The sequence below is a fragment of the Bombus flavifrons genome, chromosome 2, assembly GCF_040668555.2.
Source record: "Bombus flavifrons isolate JBK064 chromosome 2, iyBomFlav1_principal, whole genome shotgun sequence".
NCBI classification, from domain to species: domain Eukaryota; kingdom Metazoa; phylum Arthropoda; class Insecta; order Hymenoptera; family Apidae; genus Bombus; species Bombus flavifrons.
The window spans coordinates 13,893,301-13,915,396 of record NC_138443.1 but is presented as its reverse complement, the minus strand read 5'-3'; the positions used below and the strand labels follow the sequence as shown (position 1 = coordinate 13,915,396).

At 42.5% G+C, this 22,096-nt stretch overlaps 1 protein-coding gene across 2 annotated transcripts in view; it reads right to left on the bottom strand.

Annotated features, from left to right (window-relative positions):
- The window catches only part of LOC138189702 (zinc finger protein basonuclin-1), a 263,062-nt gene that overhangs the window by 6,627 nt on the left and 234,339 nt on the right, over window positions 1-22,096 (bottom strand). The gene's annotated exons all lie outside the window — the stretch shown is intronic.

Here is a 22,096-nt window from a genome sequence, read left to right as displayed (position 1 = left end):
CCATTTAATTGTAAATTTCGTACTAGAAAATTTTCTTTCCTGATTTGTTGACATACTGGAAAGGAGAAATAACTGTACCATCGTAGTATTACTAGTACGAATCGCAAATTTGGAAAGTAGCATTGCAGGTAGAACGTAATTATCGGATAGACTTCGGTTATCTGAATTTCTCGTACATTTCAAAAACGAAGAAGTGGTGGATGGAGAGCGTAGGAAGAAGACAAAATTCTGCTAATTGATTCGTTAGTGTGGCCAATGTGGCCATCTAATGAGTTCTACACATTCTTTTTACGCGTGAAAAACACAGTCGGAGGAAGAACCCTGTTCGAAGAGCGTTTTACAGCCAGCAACTATGTACTTAGTAAGAGAAAGAAAAATGATAGAAATGAAATACAAGATTACGAGCTTTCTAATAGTAAATGCAAAAGAAAATAGTTTCGTACGGTAAAGTTCTTCAGGCATCTCCCATTCCAATACGCATCCGAATCTTCAATCAACAACGATATATTATTTTCCTCGTTAGCGTCTCGACAACCGTAAAGACATCTTTAATTCAACGAGAAGAAATCGTTTCTTCTCGATTTAGAAAACAAATCCACGTACGCACACATCCCAAAGAAGAAAGTAGCAATTTCCGTTGTTTAGTATTTTTCCACTTCCTCGTTGCCGTTCATTGTCAGCCAGCGACGTGCTTCCAGAATCGACTCGCAAAATCTGCAGCTAAGGTCGCCGGTTTCTCTTTCGTGTTCTTGATTTCGATACACCTGTTCTTCCATGGAATTCCGTCAAAAGTCACGATCATTTCTCAACGATCGATTAACCGATCGTTCTTGCACCAACATTAGATCGATCCAAGATCGAACGAGAAACACCAGTTCGTGCTTCGTCACCAGACTTTTCAATTACTGAGATAATTAATAGTCGAAGCTGTTTTTCGATATATTAGAAACTCTATAAAAATGGAAAATTCCAATATCCATGATCTGATCGGGAGAAATTTACATTTCCGTGAAGAAAGCTAGGAAAAAGATAGGAGAGAATTTCTTTCAATTTCATGGCATTTTCGTATAATTTTTTTTGTTATTGTGATCCAGTTTGGAGGGTCTCGCGTAGCCGGAACGTCACGTATCGACACCGGAAGGTAGTCACGGCTCCTTCTAAAATCAGGGTGGCCAATGCGAATATATAGAGCGTCCCTGTCGGCGTCGAACTTGTATATTTACGCATACCGACGGGCTCGACGTAACGCAGGACGGCACCGCGGCGCGACGCTTTTCGCGTCCCGCTGTATATTTCTTCAAGCACGCACACGCGGCCGCGAAACGACGCAGCGCCGCGTCGCAAACCCTCGTTTCAGCGACGCCACTCGAAATTCGAGGCGAACGCCGCGTTATTTTTCGCACCGAGCTCGCTGACGCGAGGCGACGCGAATCGCGCAAGGCTTTCCCGAATACAACGCGACTTTGTAATACGAGACAACCGCCATTTTCTCTTTGTCACGTTCGAGAATCGTTGGGATCGCGACTTGTACGTAGGATGAGCGTTCGATGTTTCGACTCGTTACGTTCCAAATAATCATATGTAATTTTCTAAAGCTCTCTCGATATCCAATTAAAAACATCTAAATCTCTTTGTCTGTTTTAACGTGAAGTTTGCTAACAAAGAAACTCGAATGACAATCATTCATCGTGGGCATGTAACGGCGCACCAACAAATTACGAATGGAGAATTACGGGACACGTCCAGGACACGAGAAGAAGGACACTGACCTCGCAGAAAACTGAATTTTAAGACGAAAGAATTTTAACACGATCCCGTCAAGTGTTTCTTTAAAAGATCGTTAATCAATTGTGGGAACAAGAAAACGAGCACCAAAAAGTCTCTAATTCCGTGGCACTCTGGTGCAAAACGTTCCGCGTCGCTTCGTTACCAACCTGTAGAACAAAGATTAACTTTTCATTAAGCGACCCGTAGAAAAAACGTCCTGTAACTTGCGCCGCGACGCGACGGTGAGTAATAAATTTCCAATTTCAGATTCCGCCGAGTCCGGTAAAAAAGAAGCGGTGAAAGAAAAAATGGGCGAAAAAAGACGTTTTTCGAGCGCAAAAACCACAGACGCATTAAAACGAAACGTAACGACGAAAAATTTCCCAAAAATCGGTAAATATTAGTCGGTGTGCGAAAACGTCGACGTTCATCGACGTTGCGCGATTTTTACACCGACTACCGCTAAATATACTTCATTCGACGGAAACTGCGTTCGACGTTACGTTATGAACGCGTCGACCGTTCAACGCCTCTATTATTCCCGGTCGACGTTCTAATTGCGACACGACCAATCGGTGCCGACCTCTGGTAATGAATCGACGAGAGAAGGAGCAGGTTACAGTTACGGGATCTAGGAGACTGTCTGTGAAAATTATGGTAATCACGGGTGACACGTAGGCGCGATGCTCGTGAACCTGGCAATCTGCTGGTTTTTACATTTGTTATAGGTTATTGTTAATTCAAGATATCGTTACGTCGAAGTGCGATTTTCCTAGTTTCGCAGTATTTTTACTCGTCGCTGAGATCTCGCCGCTCCTTTTACGAATATTAAAATACGATTTTCTCCATACGTGTAGGAATGAGTATCGTGTAGCTCATAGTATAAAAAGAATCGAACGATCTTAAAATCTTAAAAATTCTACACGATGTTTGCAAAATCATCAACTACCCATCTTTATTCCTGCAATTTAACGCGTAACGTTATTCGCTTAACGACTATCACCATCGCTGTTACCCTGTCAACCACCCTAAAAATTCCACTTCATCGAAAAACCACAATTCTGCAGCGTGTAACCACCCTATAACCAAGAGGATTCCTATCAGCTCGCGTGCGGAATTAAATCCGAGTCCCACGGTACCGGCCGCGTTCTTAGACACAACCGTTTAGGCGTTCCTTTCACGTAACGACGAGCGTTTAGTCGTTTCGCGGAACTGCTTTTCACCCGGCGGACCTCCGCTGGTCACGCACACGTGCGAACCATCACGACTTCGCCCAGGACGAGCGATTTGCCACGAAAGAAACGAAGACTACCGGACTAAACGAGGAAAATCCGTGTGGGAAAGTCGCGAACCGGCTGAAAGACGCGAGTTTTGGAAGGTGATTATCCGGAAACAGGCGAGAGTACGAGGCGGAGAATGAGTCGTTGTTTTTCTGAACACGACTGTTTGAAGGTGAAAGTGGAGACTTCCAGGGAACAAGAGGTTTTTATCGTCTTGCGAACCGTTGTAGCTCGTCGATGATAATTCTTAAAACGTTCAACGTAGAAGGTTTTCATTGTGATTTGATTAATCTCCGATGGGATGAACCGAATTTTGCCTCGATGCTTAATTCGTTCATTGACGATTCTTTGGAGGGTGATGGTTTCTCGTTTGCCCAGTTTCAGCTGTGATATATCGCGTAACAAGTTTGCTATACCTATCTAATACGTTATGCGCGCACAAATTACACCGTGCGACGAGTTATGCTAAAGTTAGTATGACGAACGACTGGCGCAACCCTTCAACCTCGCGACAAACCACTCAGCCAACACTTTACTAACCGCACGTTCCGCCGTTTCCACATCGAACGAGCCTCGAAACGGTTAAAATACAACGAGTTACTCGAATCGCAACAAATCTACCGCTTGAGAGTGGACGAGAGGAGAAAAAAGATGGAAATACGAAAGAAAGGAGAGCCATGGCCAGACAGAAGAAACGAAACGGACTGGAGTGGATTCAGGGGACAGCAAATTGAACAGCTCGGAGGCAGAGGTTGGTAATGATCGAAGAGGCAGCGGACACGGGGCCGGAGGGGCGGCGGTAACAGTCGAATTAGCGAAATCACGCGTACGTGAGAGCAATCGCTAAACCGTTGATACCATATAATCGGTAATATCTTTCCGCACGCTAGAATGTCTCTTTTTGCGCGAGGCCAGCCTCCTCCGGGCGATCAGCCGTTTCTTGCCTCTTCTGTCGAGCGGTTCGCCGCTTTTTGGGACATCTAATGTCCTTTAAATTGGCCGATGAACTCGAACGTCGCGCTGCTTATCCCTACGTCCGGGGGATTTTATTAATTTCCACGACCGCTGATGGGATAATGATAATGATAATAGACCAGGAGGACGTTGAACCGTGCGTCGGTCGCTCGTTTGGACAGAGGCATTGTTGAACTAGGTTTCAGAAAGCTGACGCACGGTCCAACGATGGTATCAATTTGGAACAGTTGGTTATTTTCAGATGGAATGTTGTGGTTTTTTGTTCGCGCAGAATACTCAGGTGACACGGTTTCGATAGAACGGGAATCGAAAGGCGAGGATAATTGTCAGGTGGCACGGAGTTTCAGCGAAGCTAAATAGACGGTTCTTTTCTACGTGTACCGTACAATTCTATTTATAGGGACAAAGTGTTAGCTAGTGCGAATAAACGAGCTTCTGTTAATCGAATTTACTCGTCCGAATGTGAACTTCTATCGTTCGAATTGCCACATCTGTTTATCGTATATTGAAATTTCTTTGAAAATTTCTAATTGCGTAAAGCGAGTAACGACAGATCTTGGCCGGACGAGTGTATTTCGATTAATCAAACTGATCGTAAATACGTACGAGTGTTCCTTTTACATCGTGTTACGTACAGCGGAACAAAGACGTTGCTAAAGTACTGACTAATTACATATTCTACTCTTGATTAGGATTCTTTGAACCGTGTAAAAACACCGAAAGCAACCATCGTAGCAGCGATATTAGATTCTACGGCAAAGTGGCAAAAAAGTTAAATTATAAGCGAATTTTTTGTCTTATCAAATTTACTAGTTCCGTTGATTTCAGAAGTCACGTTAATGCCAATGGCGTTTAAAGATGGATGAAAAATGTAGGTATATATGTATATAGAGAGGAGACGAAATTACCATCAAGCTGGCAGCGTCACTGTCAGCGAGCGCGTTCATGCGTCATTTACTGTATCTTAAATCGCCCCGGGTGCGGTTATTTCTTGCGTATTTTACATTGTGGCCATCGCGAATCTAAGCTTCTCTTCCTGGACATATTCTTGTCACCGAGATAGCGAAGAAACGCAATTTCGAAATATCACCAGGAAGAACTTATATAAATTGACTGTTTCTTGTATCGTTTTACGCGCAAGCTTTTATCTTTTTTTCATAAATCACAAGAGGCGTAATAAAAGATGCGCTATTTATAAGAAGTTGTTGCATAATCTTACGGTAGACCGCGGTATTAAAATAAAATAAATTTATTTAATAAATTAAGCTGTTCGTTTGTCGATTGATAGGTTTACTGTTCGTTGAAAGTCGCCAATATATTTAAATAATCCTAGTTTAGAAATCTGAATGAAATCAAGTAGATTCATCTGTTTAATAGTACAACAGGTGCACCAACAATACACAATTACAGAACCATTCGAATACAAAGCATTTAACCTGCAGCAGAATACGACGCTAAATACACCGAAGTGGCCAAAGATTTCCCACGAAAAAGAAAAAGAAAAAGAAGCGGTACCCCGGTTACGCATCGACCATAAATTCATCTAATTATTTGCATATAACAATTCTTTCCTTCGAAACCTGCGGCGGCTTCTGTTTTCACGGAACATTTCCAATTAAATTTTCATAATGTTCTATTTCGCGATCATCCTGCAGATAAAAGGTTCGCCTCTGTCGACGCGACGCATGAATCTTTCCTTTCCTTTCCTTTTCTTTTCCTTGTTTTCCTTCGAATCAGCTTGTGCAAACGCATCCCCACCCTGCAGTTTCCCCTCGTGTCGTCGATCATGCTCGGCGATCCGCAAGATTTACGCGACGTAAACAAAGGAAAGGAAACGCCTGACTAGGAAGGCACGTAATTTAAACAAAAAAATAAATCATACGGCTCGCGGTGAGAATCGGAACGATGTGAATCGCGTTTAACCCGCTTGCAGCGGGCACGACCGCGTGCTACGGGGTCTCCTTTGGCCGTCTTCTCACGGAAAAATCACCCAGGCTAATGAAATCGGTCGCACAATCGCCATTATTCACGGAAACGGAGCGCGAGGCGCGTGACTCGTTGCGCTTCGCGAAAATCCTCCGCTCGAATTGCCTCTAGGAAAACGTTCGCAACGGTTTATCGCTGGCTTGGCTTTTTGCACGGCTTTCGATTATTTTGATTAGTTTACATGGGTAAATTGATCGATCGAAAGAACAAGAAGCATGAGCAAAAAATTCGCTACGATTGATTTCGCTTGGAGCGGCGATGGTCTGCTGTTTACGACGCAGAAATCTGACATGCATCTATCGCATTTGACGGAATGTTTCTAATTTCTAATTTTGAATTTTTACTCCTCGTTACGCAACATGTTCTAGGTTTTTCTCGTTGAACAGCGCGTTTACTCGTCGTGGAAGTAATCAATATCTACTACTGAAAAGTTTTCGCTTATTCTGCTTAGAAGAAACTCGATGATTTTCTTGCGAATCGTTCAACGGATTAAATCGATTGTCTGCTAAGTGCTGTATAATTACACATTTAAAGTACTCAGCTTTGAATCAAGTAATTCGTACCGTTATACTTAAGATTACGTAATATTTTAATCGACCTTGAGAACGTAGTAGAGAGCGTAAAACGTGCTTTAGACACGAAACACGTTTGGCGTGACACTTGAACGTATCTGATACGGTTTGATCCAAAAACACAGAGACAACAGCGCTGGTACTTTAATTAACAAATGTATCTCGATAGAGGAAAAGAATTTCCATGGAATTTCCAGGGTCGAGTGTTTATTTTATTTTATTTTTTTTTTTATTAGAACATAAACAAGTTCGTTAAGAGCGTTAATTATCGAAATAATGGCGCAATCTGATTTCATAGAAACTCTGAAAATAAACTAGTAACGTGACATAACGATCTGCTGATGGCGGTTTTAATAGCATCGTAACGAATGGACCGAGCACAATTAGCTCGTTCGGAGCGCCATTGCTTGTTCGAGAAACAAGAAAAAGAAAGCGCACATTCATCTCGTATAAATCTACAATTTAATACCATTCCTCACACGTTCCCGCGCATAATCTTCAATCTGGCCACCAATGAATCACACGAAATAACAACCAAAAAGAAACGGAACAGGGGAAAAAAACATCATGTCGCACTGTACCGAAAATCTACCGTCAAAGAGAAGATCCAAAAGAAAAGTCACACGTAGAAAACTAACCGTGTGACACGAAATAATAATTAACGCGCGGTATTCCGTCAACGAGGCTCGACTTTCCCGGCTTGAACGCGGCGAGATCGAGACTGGAGGTGGAAGATTGATACACGGCCTGCATAATTAAGCAAGAACGCAGCATCGTCGGACGTTCTTAATTCGTTGGGCGTTTACCGTCGTCCTTCCATCGGCACCCAATTAGTCCTTTAATTAAGTCCCTGGCAATTACCAGTCGTGGTTACACTCTGGTCGCGTTAGTGAAATTGTTCGATCGTTATCGACGCGACTGCGGGGCTTTCCATCGCGATTCTCTCGCACGAAACGATCTTTTTTTCTTTCTTTTTCTTTTTTTTTTTTTCTACAATATTTCAACGATCGTTCGGCGCGATTTTTATTACCCAGCGATTATTTTCATTCGCCCCGTCCAATCAACTTTTACGAGCATAGCCAGTTACTTTCCTCATTATTTGCGACCTCTCGGCTCTTAGGAAAATCTGCGTGGCACACGGACTTCTCCGTTTCCACTTATTTTTCATCGGTATTATGTCTGTTCGGTATCCGTTTCGGGTTCCGCGAAGCTCAAAAATAAATTCTTTTTTCTCTAAAAGGATCCCTTGCGTCATTGATAGAGTTATCGTGTGTATCTCTTTTCACTATCTGTTCTCATCTCCTTCTACTCTTCTTCTGCTTCTTATCCTCTTTTAATGGTGTCAGGACTGGTCAACAGCGGGTTGCTCGGTACGCCGAGTTTAAATATCGCGTGGCTTCTATGCACACGTAGGAGGTTTCTTTGTTTTTACGGGACTAGCGTTTCTGGATCGTTGTTAATTGGCAGCGAAGCTTTTGATATCTATGTGGAAACTCGATGATGGGCTGTGAACGCATAAAATAAAGAACGGATATTATAAATTCAGCTATGTTTCCTTTGTGTTAGTTAACGAGTCTCATCCTGTTGCCTTAACTTCTAACCTTTAATACAGTTATTAAGCAAGATTTCCAACACTAATAAAACAAAATTATAATAATAGAATAAAACAGATATTCAACGTCGGGCTATATTTTCAAAATTATATTTCCAATTCAACGTCGTATCGATCCTAAGATGTTTCTTACGACGTGCCAAATAATAAAATATACTCCTATCGCAATCCACAACTGACGTATGATTGCTATCTTTTTCTTTTTTTTTTTTTTTTAACCAGCGTACCGCGGGCACGCGCCCCGGCGGAACTAACGCGACTCCTCGAGTCCCGGCCAAACCGCCGCCAAACGACTCGCTCGTTCGCTGTTGGCGTTCCCGGTCGCTGTCGCCATCTATCGGCGCGATTGCGAACGAGTCGAGCCGCCGGTTCGCGTTTCCCTACGAAAGGAGAGACAACACCGATCGACGGCAATGCCATCCGTGACTGGACACCGCATATGATTTCACGGCCGGTGCCCGCTGTCTTATTCGTGTGTAGAAATCGTGAAGATCTCGCGTGGATATCCGCCTTTAAATTGGATTGCAGCTACCTGCAGTCTCTCTTTCCCCTTGTCCCTCCCACCAGTCAAAACCGTTCTTCTCTGTCTCCGTTTCGGCCGGTTACTGCGTTTCTCCTTCCGTCCGAGGAGGTTTCTGCCTTTTTCGCTTCTTTGGAATTTTTTTTTTTTTTTTCGTTGTTTTCTTTCTTCACATCGGTGATACTCGTCTTTACACGCGTGTAAGAACGAGCGATGGGATACGTTGATTTGTTACGTAAGCAAGTAAGCGAATTGGTCTCTGTTCGAGGTGTTACACGGGTGATTTCGATGCTCGGGGACGAAGAAATAGGCTCGCGTGCTTTCTTCGAGGATAATCGAGATCGAAAATACGAACTCGAAGCGTTTTTATGCCGTGTTTCGCAGTTTCGATAATTACGCGTGATTTCCATGAGTCGGTCACTTTGGTATTGCAGCTTTTTTTTAGCTGCTAGTTGTTTCGCGAGATTTCCATTATCGTATGATTGGCGTGTTCCTTTCGAAATTTAAATACTTTGTCGACGAACCACGTCTCTTGTACGATGATCAGTTTCTTACGCGTGTCACGCAATTATACAATTTTTGACGAACCGTGGTAGCAACTTTATCGTGTGGAGTAATCCTTTTCCGAAAGTTACCGAAGGAAAAATAATACAGTGTAACGAAAGTATTCGTGCAATCGTGATCCACTTTTTTCAGTAGTTGTATATGACGTTATGCTCTGGCTCGCATCGATCAAAACTACAATTTCCTCTTCTTCTTCTAATATACAGGGTGGTTGGTAACTGGTGGTACAAGCGGAAAGGGGGTGATTCTACGCGAAAAAAGAAGTCGAAAATATAGAACAAAATTTTTTTTTTTTTAATTTTTTCATCGAGACAACGATCTACAGTGAGATCCGTTATAACGAGACGTGACAAAGTGCACGCGTACGGAGCGAAAATTCAAAGTCGATTTTCTAGAAAACAAAGCCTCAAACGAAAAATTTTTATTCTATATTTTCGACTTCTTTTTTCGCGTAGAATCACCCCTTTTCCGCTTGTACCACCAGTTACCAACCACCCTGTATAACTATTATAACATATAACTATCAAAGGTTTGTCGCTAGTGCTTAGATAGCCTTACGTCTCCGTGGAATAATTCCTGACGTTGATTTTTGTTTGCGCTCGCGATAAAAGTACTTCGATGTATTATGAACGTTGTGCAAAAATTTAATAAAGATTGATTCGCGATCGACCGAGACACCGATGTTTTCTTACAACACACATTTGTGCTAAAAGCTTCTGTTACTTAAACTGTTACACATTATTGCGTGCAACGTTCGAACGTATTAAAGTCGCGTGAAAAAAAACCACGACTACTTAACACGTCCTCTATAGAATGGATTGCATATTCTCAGTTCTTAAACTTGGTAAACATACGAGCATATCTCGCGTAAAAATTATTCGTCATTAGAGAATAACGTAGATAATGGAAAGTCTCATAGGAGCAGCAAGTGGAATCCATATCGGCCAGAGAGGAAGTTACCAATCGGTGGTCGTTTGAAAAGGGAAAAGGATGATGACATCGCGGACGAAAAGGAAGGAAACGAACGGGGATCTCGAAGCGGTATCGCGTCCAGTCCGTTTATCCCTTGGTTCAGGGCAATTTCGCGGCGCCCTTTTTGCCTGAACAAGAGCACGAGGACGCGGCGGTTTCAATCAGTTACAGCCGCAGGAGAGCACCGTGATTACTCGGCGCAGACGGCATTAAACACTGGCATTACGCATTAGTACATTAAGAAAAAAGGCCCGTGGAACGTTATCGAGCCGCGGGATCGGCCACCGAATCGGCCAGTTCGCGGTCCTCGATCGTTAATACTCGTTGGTCCTTTTGTTCCGCCGCGACCACGGTCCCGGAATCGAGAACCGGCCATTAACGATCGATATCGCGGCGAATTTCATCCTTCTTCCAGTTCTTTCTTTTTTTCTTCCCTCTTTTCTTCTTTTTCTCCCTTCTTTCCTTTTCCTCGTACCGTCGTGTTTTCTACTTTCCAACGATACTCTTTATGTACTTCGTCCGAACGATGATCGCCGGTGGAAGTATTCATCGTCCAACGATGAACAATGTGACTTTGATCGACCTGATCCATGCGTTTAACGCCACCATTATCGCGGCAGGAATGGTAATTCCCGATGACCTCGGGCTGCACGACTCGAAAAATCCTATTTTCTCTAATATTTAGTAACAAAAAAAGAAAAAAAAGGATTTCAACACACGTGGCTAATTTCCACGCGAAATATATCGGAGCATGTTGGAACGAACGACGCTACGACGAATAAATACGCTACGACGAGTGGGTGTGAATTTTATGGTAGGGAAAGAGATTAGAAAGAAGAAAGATTTCAATTGAGAAACTGAATTTCTCGTATTTTAACGCCGCCGTCCGATTACCATTTGTTTAAATTATCGCAGAATCACCTGAAAAGAAAAGCATTCAAAGCTGTCTGTATAGGTTGAATAAGAGAAACAGAAAAATGTATAAACGTTGTTACGTAATGCAACATTTTCTATTTGCCAGTTTCTTTTAGTTGTTATTTGGTAAGATCGAAAGGCGTACGAGTTACGAACGACGATATGGAATATCGTGACACCTGGATATGTTCGATGGATATCGACTCGTCTTTGGTAGAAAGAACAAAGTAAAAGTTTCGAACAAGTCGAAGGTATTTGCGAAGGTATCCGTTGGTTCGCGGTTACGGCTAAATTAAGATCGTCGAGTGTTTGGGTGTCGGTCGCGCGATCGAGTTCTTGGCTTTCCTGGAGTGGAATCTTCTTTGGTTCTCGGTTGTTTGGATTGTGGCCGCTTGGATCTTTGCTTGGCCAGTTGCTTCGATCGAAGGATGCACGGTTTTCGTGTGCCTGCGGAGTGTTTGTGCAAGTTTTGGATCTTCGTGGATAGAGTTCTCGAGTCTTGGTCGTTTGGACATTGTCTTTTTGTTTTTGAAGGGTAGAATATCCAATTTCAATTGCGAGAATGCGTTTTCAATCTTTTGTACTGTCCTGACGTTAAAAGAATATATTTCTCAGTTTTTAGGATTTTGGTGATCGACGTGGAAAATATTTTGATTATGTAATCAAATGGTGTTCACGAAATTTTTAAATATTATGTGTTATAATAAATTTTCTATTCGTCGATCCTTCATTTCTATTTTGACGCTAATTCATCGATCATTAAGTATCATTAAATTGCACGAACTGGCATTACATTTCCGGGTAAGTATACATTTTCTTCCATTAAAATAGAATATTTGGACACGGATTATTAAAAGAATAAAAATTCTATAGCAATCTAGGTAGATCTGTGATCTTTGAGTATATTTATTGCCATAGTTTTACGTGAGAAATACCTTGCCCCTATAATTTTTTCATATTCATAACTCTTTAAAATGTCCGTATGCCGAGCGCTTAGCGTCACAATATAAAACTTCGTACTCTTTGTCACCTCCATTCCACAGCACTATATAATTATTCGCATATTAAACTTGTCACGTAATATATCAAACCTGCACGGTATAATTATCCAATACCTTAACGCCAGAGTTTTCGCTCACTTACACGACACTTTCCATCCAGCACCTTTAATCATCAATTACCTACACGAACGAGCCTTTAATCCCAAATCACCCACAGTGCACCTCAAGGACCCTAAATCTCTTATCCTAATTTTCATCCTACCCTAAATAATATTTCAGATTTCATATTCGATCCATTTAGTTCATTAAAGAATCAGCTTTAGAATGAAAGAATTTGAGAACGTAAATAGGATAGTTTTCAAATCCTTAATCTTAGTTCTCAAAAATGAATTCAAATGAAACACAGAGATAATTGAAAACGACGAACGAACGGCTGCGCTCGTTATTTAACAGTTAGAGCTCGTTACAAACAGGTATTGTATAACTCGATCGCGAATATGATTAACGTCAAAAACGCGATACCGCTGACAAGCGTTTGCATTTCAGCGATTGCGAGCCACGGACGTTTGTTCCGGCTAGGAGCGTCACGCGTTACGTTTTAATTCGACCGGACCAAGAAATCTGCCTCGTCTATTAACGCGGCTTTTTTTAACGCAAACTTCCCGCTAACCGAGTTGATACGATCGTCGCCTAACGAAGCGTACGATGCATCGCGGTTCTTCGTTAGAATTAGCGAAATAAAATGGAGAATCTTCGGGAAAGAATGGTCGATTCGATGGTGCCGTTCTTTTCGCTATTTTTAACTTCTCGGTCGTTCCGTCCTCAATTTGATATTTGTAGTTTCGCGTAAACGATGCAATTTTGGGCTATTTAATTGTATTTCTGTATTCTATATCGTATGCGATGAAATATTATTTTTGACAAACTAACAAAACTATCTTAAATTCCCTAAACAATCACGTTCCACGAACAACGACGCTATTCTTGTTCTTCTAATAACTCGTGAAACAACTAAGAAACTATTCTCCGGTTATCATCGCGTTTACCAAGATCCATGTCACTAGCCAAGTTTTCACAATTCGGGCAGCGATCCACCATCAACGAAACGCACGAGTATCATTGTCCAAAGAATTTTGATCTCCTGCTTTTCCTTATCCCTTTCTTTCCTCCTGTCCTTTTCTTCGTGCTTCGTGTCAAACACGAAGGATCGGTAGTACAGACGTAAACGCCAGGTCCGAGTTTTAATTTCCTCGGAGCCGATCGCGCGCCCGGTTTCGCGTTTCCGCTCGAGCGATCGACCCGGGCCGTCGATCCTCTTCTTCTCGTCTCCCCTTTCATCCGACATCGCGTCGTACCGCCTCCCCCACCTCCTTCTTTAACTCTTTCTCTTCTTATTTCACCCTCTGTCGCTCGATCCCTCGATCGAGCCGTGTTCGAGTCTGTGCATCGTCTTCTCCACTCCAGAATGCTCTGTAATTTACGGTTTTGGATCATGCTCCCATCGAGGTGGAGTAATGACAGGTCGATCGGCTCCGGGCTACCATCTTTGCCGGTTTCCGCTCTCCGCCTCGCGTCTACTTATCTTTGCCACTTTCGATCCTACGAATCGACCAACCTACGTGCGCGCGCGTGTGTATTTTTCTTTATTTCCCTTATTCTTTTCGTTTCTGTTTACGCGAATTTCGAGAATTGTGTACGTACAAATTTCTGTGCCTGTGATCTCTGTTTGAAATTCGCTACAAAAGTAAACTTCTTTGGAGTTTGAACGTTGCACGAAAGACTTTAGAGTAGAGTGCGACTGGATATGACACGGAGCGTTGATGAGTTTATATAATGTTGATCATTCGGGAAATTTTGGGCTCGTTGTACAACTTGGAAGAAGGACGTCGCTAAAAATGTCAAAGTTGAAGTATTTCGTAGCGTCGTTCCGGACTGGCATGTCGGACGAAGTTCCATTGGCTCGGGACGTAAATCGAATCGAAGGCTCGTAAAGAGCAAAGCGCAGTTAGACTCACAATGCAAGGTTAGTCAATGTAATCGCGATCATCGCGAAGCCGTTCAAGAGCACGTGACAACGAAAAGAACGATGCCTACGCAAATGCTGAAACGCCGAAGCGAGTCAGGTTCAAAAGGATTGTCTTCGCAACCGTTGATCGACGGTTAATCCGAGGAAATCTCGCGCGTCTGTTATTATTCAACTATTGTTCAACCACAGAAATATCAAAAATTCCTTCACGACCTAAACCTAACACCAAAAATTTTGATACAATAAATTGATTCGTTGATCAATTCGATTCATTGATCAATTCGATTCATTGATTAATTCGATTTATCGACTAACTTGATTCATCCTTGATCAATCTTATCCTTCTCTAACTCTCATCCAATTACAGCCTCTCAAAGTCTTTGTGTTGTACTATCTATTCGACTCCATTCACATATCCTAAAATTGCAAGGAAAGTTAACAAAAGTCAGAATTTCCGTGTAAAAGATTCCACAATCCTGCCCAACAATTTCCCAATAACGTTGATCGACCATTCGGACAAAAAGACTCGCGGCCCGTCGCCAAACTCACGTCGATCCGTGAAAACTCGCGCGCTGGCGCTTTGTTGGTACGCGGGTTCTCTCAGTGGCAGATCCGTCAGGCTCGTCACTTTCGTTTTCCACTGGAATCGGCCCGTTCCGAGCGCTCGCGGATAAATTCGTCACGGTTGCCTGCGGCCCCTTTCACGGCTGACGTGGCCACGGGGGAAAAATCGCCGGTCGATGAATAGTCGCACTAATAAGAAGAAAACGCGCCACGGGGGAAAAAAGCTTATACAATTATGGCTGTCAACGACGGGAGTGCGCGCTCGCGCACGTTGCCTGCTAATAAACCGGCCGATCCCTGATCGAACAGATATTATCGAGCACAGCCGAGCGGCGATCGTCATCTGGTCGATCGACTTATTTCACTTCAAGATCGATACGCACTTTTCGTCTTCCACCGTACGGTTTCTAGATGATCAGGTTGTTTTAGTAGAACGAACAGCCGCGTTATCGTGACGTTGGGAATAGTATTTTTTTTAAAGGTTTACTCGTATGTATATATATGGTAATATATGGTAATCGAAGATTTATAGCGATGATATTTAGATCCTTCGAAGTTTTCTTGGCGAAGTAACTTTGATTGATTCGATAAATCGTTAATAATCTAAGAGCATTTCCTACTACGAATTCCCGTTTTTGCGCCGGCTCTCCTGCGCGAACAACGGCGAAACATCGAGGCACGTTCGACAAAGAGTCATCGAATGCGCGTTCGAACGTCCTCGCTTCGGGGTCGAGCGATTCGCGACGCGGTCTCCGGGCACAGAATTCGCTCGTAAATCGATGCGCGACTGGCTGAAGGCGGTTTCACGTTCTCCAAAGCGTTCCGTCGAGGCATCCGCAGTAAACTGCGACGCTTCTGCTCCCAGCGAAACCCTACCGGATTCCACGGCCGTATTGCCAGCCGCCGCCGCCGCCGCCGCCGCCGCTTGTCGTGCGAAATTGCCTTCCGCTCCGCGAAACTCGTGCTCGATACGCCGCGCCGCCACGGCCGCGATATGATTTACCGTTTCCACGTCCGCGACCTCTCCCTCCGGCTCGCACCCAGAAGATAGCCCGATACGTACCGAGTCCGTTTCACCGCGGAAATTTATCTACGCGACTAATATCGTTTAATCTATCTATCGACGAAGTCATTTAATGGGAGTTATTTTCGTGAATTTGTTCTGGATCAAGATAGATATAGCTATTCAGCTGTATCGCATATCCATTCGAGAGAAGAGTCGTTTGGATCGATGATGACTGTTGTTCAGATAGATGGGAGGAAATGGACTCTTTGGGATTCAGTTTGAAACTGACAGATTATTGGCAGAAAGTTTTTAAAGCGTCGACTGTAAGTTTAATATCCTATGTAATTGTTGAATTGATTCGATATAGCTACATATGTATAGCATCAAAGTGATTTCCCTTCTATGGATTAAGAATCTAGAAATTTCTTTGATCCAACTTAAAACTGCCACGGAGTTTTGGAAACGTGCTTTTATCGGAGCCTTATGGAACGTACGATTTCGATAGTTTCGTGAAAAGTAATATATGTGTTTATGAAATGTGTACGTAACCTTCGCAATTATACAACTACACGACTACGTAATTATTTATAAGTAACTAATCGGAAAACGAATAAATATTTGCAAACATATATTTGTCTTCGGAAAATAATCGATTCACAATTCTTCTTTTCGTCCTTACGTAAGAGGAACGAATGAAGCCAGGTAGTGCGTGCCTACATTGTTAGCGATAGTTTTTTAACAACCACAGGGTTGCATAGAAGCGTTTGTACAATAATATACGGTCGTTATCAAGCTTTCGTGACGTGATATTTCCTCATCAACCATCTTGGAGTCGAATTATTACCGACGTATATAACTGTTGGTAAAAAAATCTTTCCTTCTATTTCAAATGCCTGCGCGGAAATCTTATAAGCATTTAGTTTGAGAATTTGTAATAATGTCATGAAGAAAGGAAATATATTAAGATATAAAATACAACGAATATTATAATCTTCCACTTACCGATCTTAAGTTAAAACGCAAAGTTACGGGTTGATGTCGATTAATTTCGTCGAACTCGAAACGAAACGCGCTGTTCGAGGCAATCGAAGAATCATTACGAGGAGTTTATCGCTCAGTGATAGATAGCGTTTAACAGGATACTATAATTAGCACGATCATCGTGAGTGATCTGCCACTTTCGATAAAAAGAGCGTAGGAGGAAGAAACTCGCGCGAACGAAGCCACCATTACGATCTAGGCGAAACTTCCGTTTGGAATTCTCATATTTTCGAACCTTCTGTCAATAGCAAATTACTAACAAGTCGCTTTAAACTCTCGGGAGTAATATTAAGTTAAATTCATTGATATTCGTTACGTTTCTTCGAATTATCTGGAAACTCAATCCTCTAATTCTTCTAACGCGAGAGAACGCAAAAATAACTGTAAGAAATGCGTTCTAAAACTATTTTTGAAGCCTGTGGCCGAGCATGTATGTGCCAAGAAGCGTTTCAATTACAAAAGATAATACAGTCTGTATATAACATTGTCCAAGCTCCAATGTTCCTTTACACTGTTTGACAGTGATGCCTTCGCTTAGAAAAATAAAGATCGAGCAACGATAAATTTCGCGATTCCGACCAACGACGTCCTTTTTTCTATCTTTCGCTCGCGACATAATTTCTAGGAAACCTTCGGGACGATTTTCGCTCGACAAATTGCCGACGACTGCTGTCTCTGCTTGTTAAGTTGAGCGCAGCTCGATGTTCTAAGTTGGAAGCGGCGATGACAGTGAATTGTCGTATAATTTGAACAAAGATTACGTCCTAGGGTAGTTAAGTTCTAAAATTACCTGCTAGTGAAATGAAATTTTACCTGAATAGAAACTCGAGATTTTCAATCACATCGAAATTAACTCGCGCCATAAATATTCATTTCAAACCAAAGTCCAAAATTGTCAACTGAAAGTAACTTCTTTCTAAAAAAAAAAGTATCGATCTTCAAATCAAAGTAAAATAATCATTGATCATCGTAAATTACGAAATTTTGTTTCGCCATGGGATTATCTCGTACGCAATCTTTCGACCCATACAACGATGGTCCAGAAACATCGACGAGATCGAAACGACTCGAAAAGATCGGATCGAAAATGGTAACTTTGTCGGTACCTCGTCGACGATCGGTGATAACGTCGACGTAACAAGCGACAAGTCGAGCCGGTGAAACGCGGAATTAGCGCCTTCCCGCTTTGGGGATATCGCGATAATTGGTCGGGAATATGTCGCGTGCATCGAGCCGCCGTCGTCCATTAACGGTCCACGATCGAGCAGACTCGTTTGACGTTCGATCACGGCATGATGGGTTTCAAAGAACAAGCTTGAAAAAAACACGATACCTCGGACAATACTCGGACAGTGCTTATTTCATCCTGGAATTCGCTTTTTACACGCGCTTTCACGACGCTTATCGTCATCGTGTGCTATCTAAATGCGACTTTCATGAATCGAATTTCCAGTAGAACCGCGGATCACGAGAATCGCATCGGACCATTCGTTAATCCTGTTGGAAGCAAACAGGTTTCCATTCTCCTTGACATTTGCCTAGAATATCACGGCGGAATCGTGGTTTCAGGAAGAATTGCCTACTTCAGCGTGGTTATAATCGAAAATGAATCGACGACGCTGATCAATTATGGATCTGTCAATCGTCGAAATATCGCTTCGATCTTCATCGAATTGGATAAATCTTCGTTGCACAGAGCGAGGTGATAAAGTTCGTACTTCTGTCCATAGTATTGTTGCTTGTTCTATCAGTATGGATAACGATGTTGATCTATCGTTTGATTTCTTACGAGATTTCGAATTTATTGTCTCGATGGTATTAGGACTTTAATTCTTATTTCTGTTTTAAAAATTTTCCGACCTTTTGTCTCGTCAATCGTTCATTTTTACTTTCTTACCGTTATTTATACTCTCTTATCGCTTGTGTCGAGCGAAATGATTCTCTTTGCAACAACGATACTCGATGGTAATGACGATTTATACGTCGAAAAGATCCACTATTCTTTTATACAATTTATTTGGCTACTCGTCAACGATAGCGTGCGCGAACTCACGAGCAAAGTATATATCGGTGTTTAATCGGAATTCGAATTTCCACGCGTATCGTGCGCGACTATTCTACATTCTCGATCGAACTGACGAAGACGCATCGCGCCGGAGCTCATACAGTGAAAGTATCAAATGTAACTCCGGTTTCGCGTGTTAAGCCTGTATAAATATCCGTGGACTTTCTCGCTCGGTCGCTAACTATCGGCACGATGCGTCGTTAGCGCGTTCGACGAATTTCTACGGCGCGGCGTCGCGACACCTTTTCAAGCACGTACTTTTCGATGTACGTTCGGCACGTACAATGCCTAGAGAAAAGCAACCGTTTTAGTAAGACTTTAAATTCTAGCGAAAGATCTCAGTAAGTTCTAGAAAGTTTTGCTAGGATATTTAACATGAACGATATCTCCCATCTGGTTTCAAATGTATACCATTTTTTGTACTTTAACACATTCGCTGCTATTGGCGCATAGGTTGCGTCGCTCCAATTATCCAGCGATACATAATGCCGCTGACGTAAGTGTTGGGTTTCTGCGTGCGCGTTTCGGTAAAAACATTGTATATACAACTTAAAATACAGACATATGTGATTAAAAAAGCGTAAAATTCTAAAAATGATATAATCGTATTTTAGTAACAGCGAATGTGTTAAAACGATTACTAAGAATCCGCCTGATGTTACTTCGAACGAAGGAAAACGGCGCTACGTCTCTAAGATGGAAAAATTCTAAGCAATTGTATTAAAAACGATCATTAAGAATTGTCCTGATATTGCATCAAACACAGAGAAACGTTCGTGTGTCTTTACGATCAAAAGATCGTAAACAATTGCATTATTAGATATTGTTGAAGTAGTATAGCGAAGAATATGTCTGCTCGCGTTGAGTACCGTGAGCCACCGTGGCTTTGTACAGCTTTACTCTGTACACGATTAATTGGTCTATAAGTTGGCATCGATATCGATAGCAGGACTTTTTTGAGAGGTCTATCGCTAGATGGTGGATGTTCCGAGGAAATAGTCGCCTGTCGGGCATTGTAATCACCCGTTAGCGTGATTTGGAGCGCGAGACGCCCTCGGGCTGGCTCGAAGCCGCAGAAAAAGCGCTTCTGAAGGGACGAGGACCGCCCTCTTCGTATTCTCAACACGTTCCGCCAGTTTCGGTGATGTGTTCGCACGACCTACGACACTCGACGCGGCACCGGGGAAACTTCCTTGCAGATGAATCACTTTAATCGAATGAGACAATTGGAAACCTTCGAAAATTCTTACGTTTCTCCAGGCACTTTAACATCGACCCATTCATGCCTTACAGAAAGTTTTCGGGAGAATCGAATCTTCACTAAAATATTCGAGCGTTTTAATCGAAGTGTCGATATACACAAACACAGAATTTGTAAGACAAAGATCAAATTTTAACCGGACTCTCAAACAATGGACTTACATTGATCATGTTACAGAAGGAAATATCTTCGACAACTCTTAGGTATATTGCATATCGTCTTATCCTTGATGCTATCTCCTTCGTTCTCTATACTGTACGCCTCAAAATAACCGAATCCATCGGAATTTCATCAAGACCTCCGGCAATCGATGCACTTTAATCGAGCGGAATCGACAGAAGGTTCCAATCACTCTTGCGTTTTATCCTCATCTCTGAAGTCTCTTCCAACTTTTGTACCACCTGTATCTCCAATCCGATTCGTACCCGATTTCCCGCAGATTCTTGCAAAGTGGTCTCTTTTCAGCCAGTTCTCCTCGGTTCTTGTGCCAATCGAAGATGATCTCGGCGTGTCCGCGCGGAATTCATCGGTCGATGAAATTCCGAGGCGACGAGCGGGCAAGCACGAGCACAGAACAGGCGAGAGCGCGCGCGCACGATACACGGCCGCGAGAACCGGTTTTCCATACGTTTTAATTTCACGCTGACATCGGTGCAATTCAGTTTACACGGATACTGGCTATTTTCTAGCGCTAGCGGGCCGCCGCACTAGTGGAAACAAAAAGACAGAGATAGATAGATAGATAGCTAGATAGATAGATAGGTAGATAGATAGAGAGAGAGAGAGAGAGAGAGAGAAAGAGAGAGAGAGTGAGAGACGATGATAACGCACCGCGAGAGAGATTAATGTGCGACCATAGCGCGCGTATTTTCGAAGCCAACGTTTCCAAGAAACGTGCGGCGATCTTAGCTTTTCTCTGTTCCCTCTAGTTTCGATCTTGATCAAACGACCGATCGGCCATCAATTCCATAGCGACGCGACGCTTCGTCGTCCTTCGTTCCGATCGATTTCTTTACAGCCTCTTTTTGACGCTGATTTCGTGATGTTTTTCAATGGAGGATCAATTGTTTCGAGAAGCGAGGAGAAACCTTGAGAATCGAGTAAGAATATTTGTCACGTGGAATGATTTTGTTTTCTTTTTAGTCGATCGATAATCGTGCGCCGTAATACTTTACGTCGATCACTGGCAGTCTCTCTACGCGCAAAAGTTTTATTCTTGGGAGATAAGAAGAAAAAATTAAAGATAAATGGAAGGTATTCCTTAAAGTCGATCGATGATCATGCACTGTGTTCACCACTGACAGTTCTACGATAAACGAAAGTTGTATTCTTGGTACACGTAAAGAGAAAGAGATTTGAAAATCAAAGAAAAGCGTTCTTTGGTTCGAAGATCTTTCTCAGAGTCGATTGATCGTCACACGTCGCGACACTTTACGTCAATCACCGATAATTTTCCTACGTACGAAAGTTTAATTCTCAGAAAGTAAAAAGGAAAGCTTCAGAAATTCGAAGACAAACGTTCCACGAATCGAATGTCTCTACAGCATATGAGTAATCACACGTCGCGACACTTTGCGTTCATCACTGTCAGTTCTATCGCGCATCCACCGACTATACTAACTCGAGCAATTGAACGTTTACCGATTCGAAGCAAACTTTCAGTCGTTATTTTATGAAACCTTTTTATTCTTGTTCTAGTTTCCACATGCACTTTGTTTTAAGCACTCGCAGAACAGTTTCACAGTCTTATAAAAACCGACAAATCAGTTTCTCAATGAAAGATCACAAATTCTCGGGATCCATTGATCTTTGCACAATTCTAATGCTAACTTCTTCATCTGGCACTGCCTCGATGAAATTCCCATCACGACTTCCATATGATCGTGTAACGGGTACACCATGCACTTCTCCACGATGCACTTTCAAACACCGTTCTCGTAAACCGTTTCCTCACTCCATCCTCTCTTCC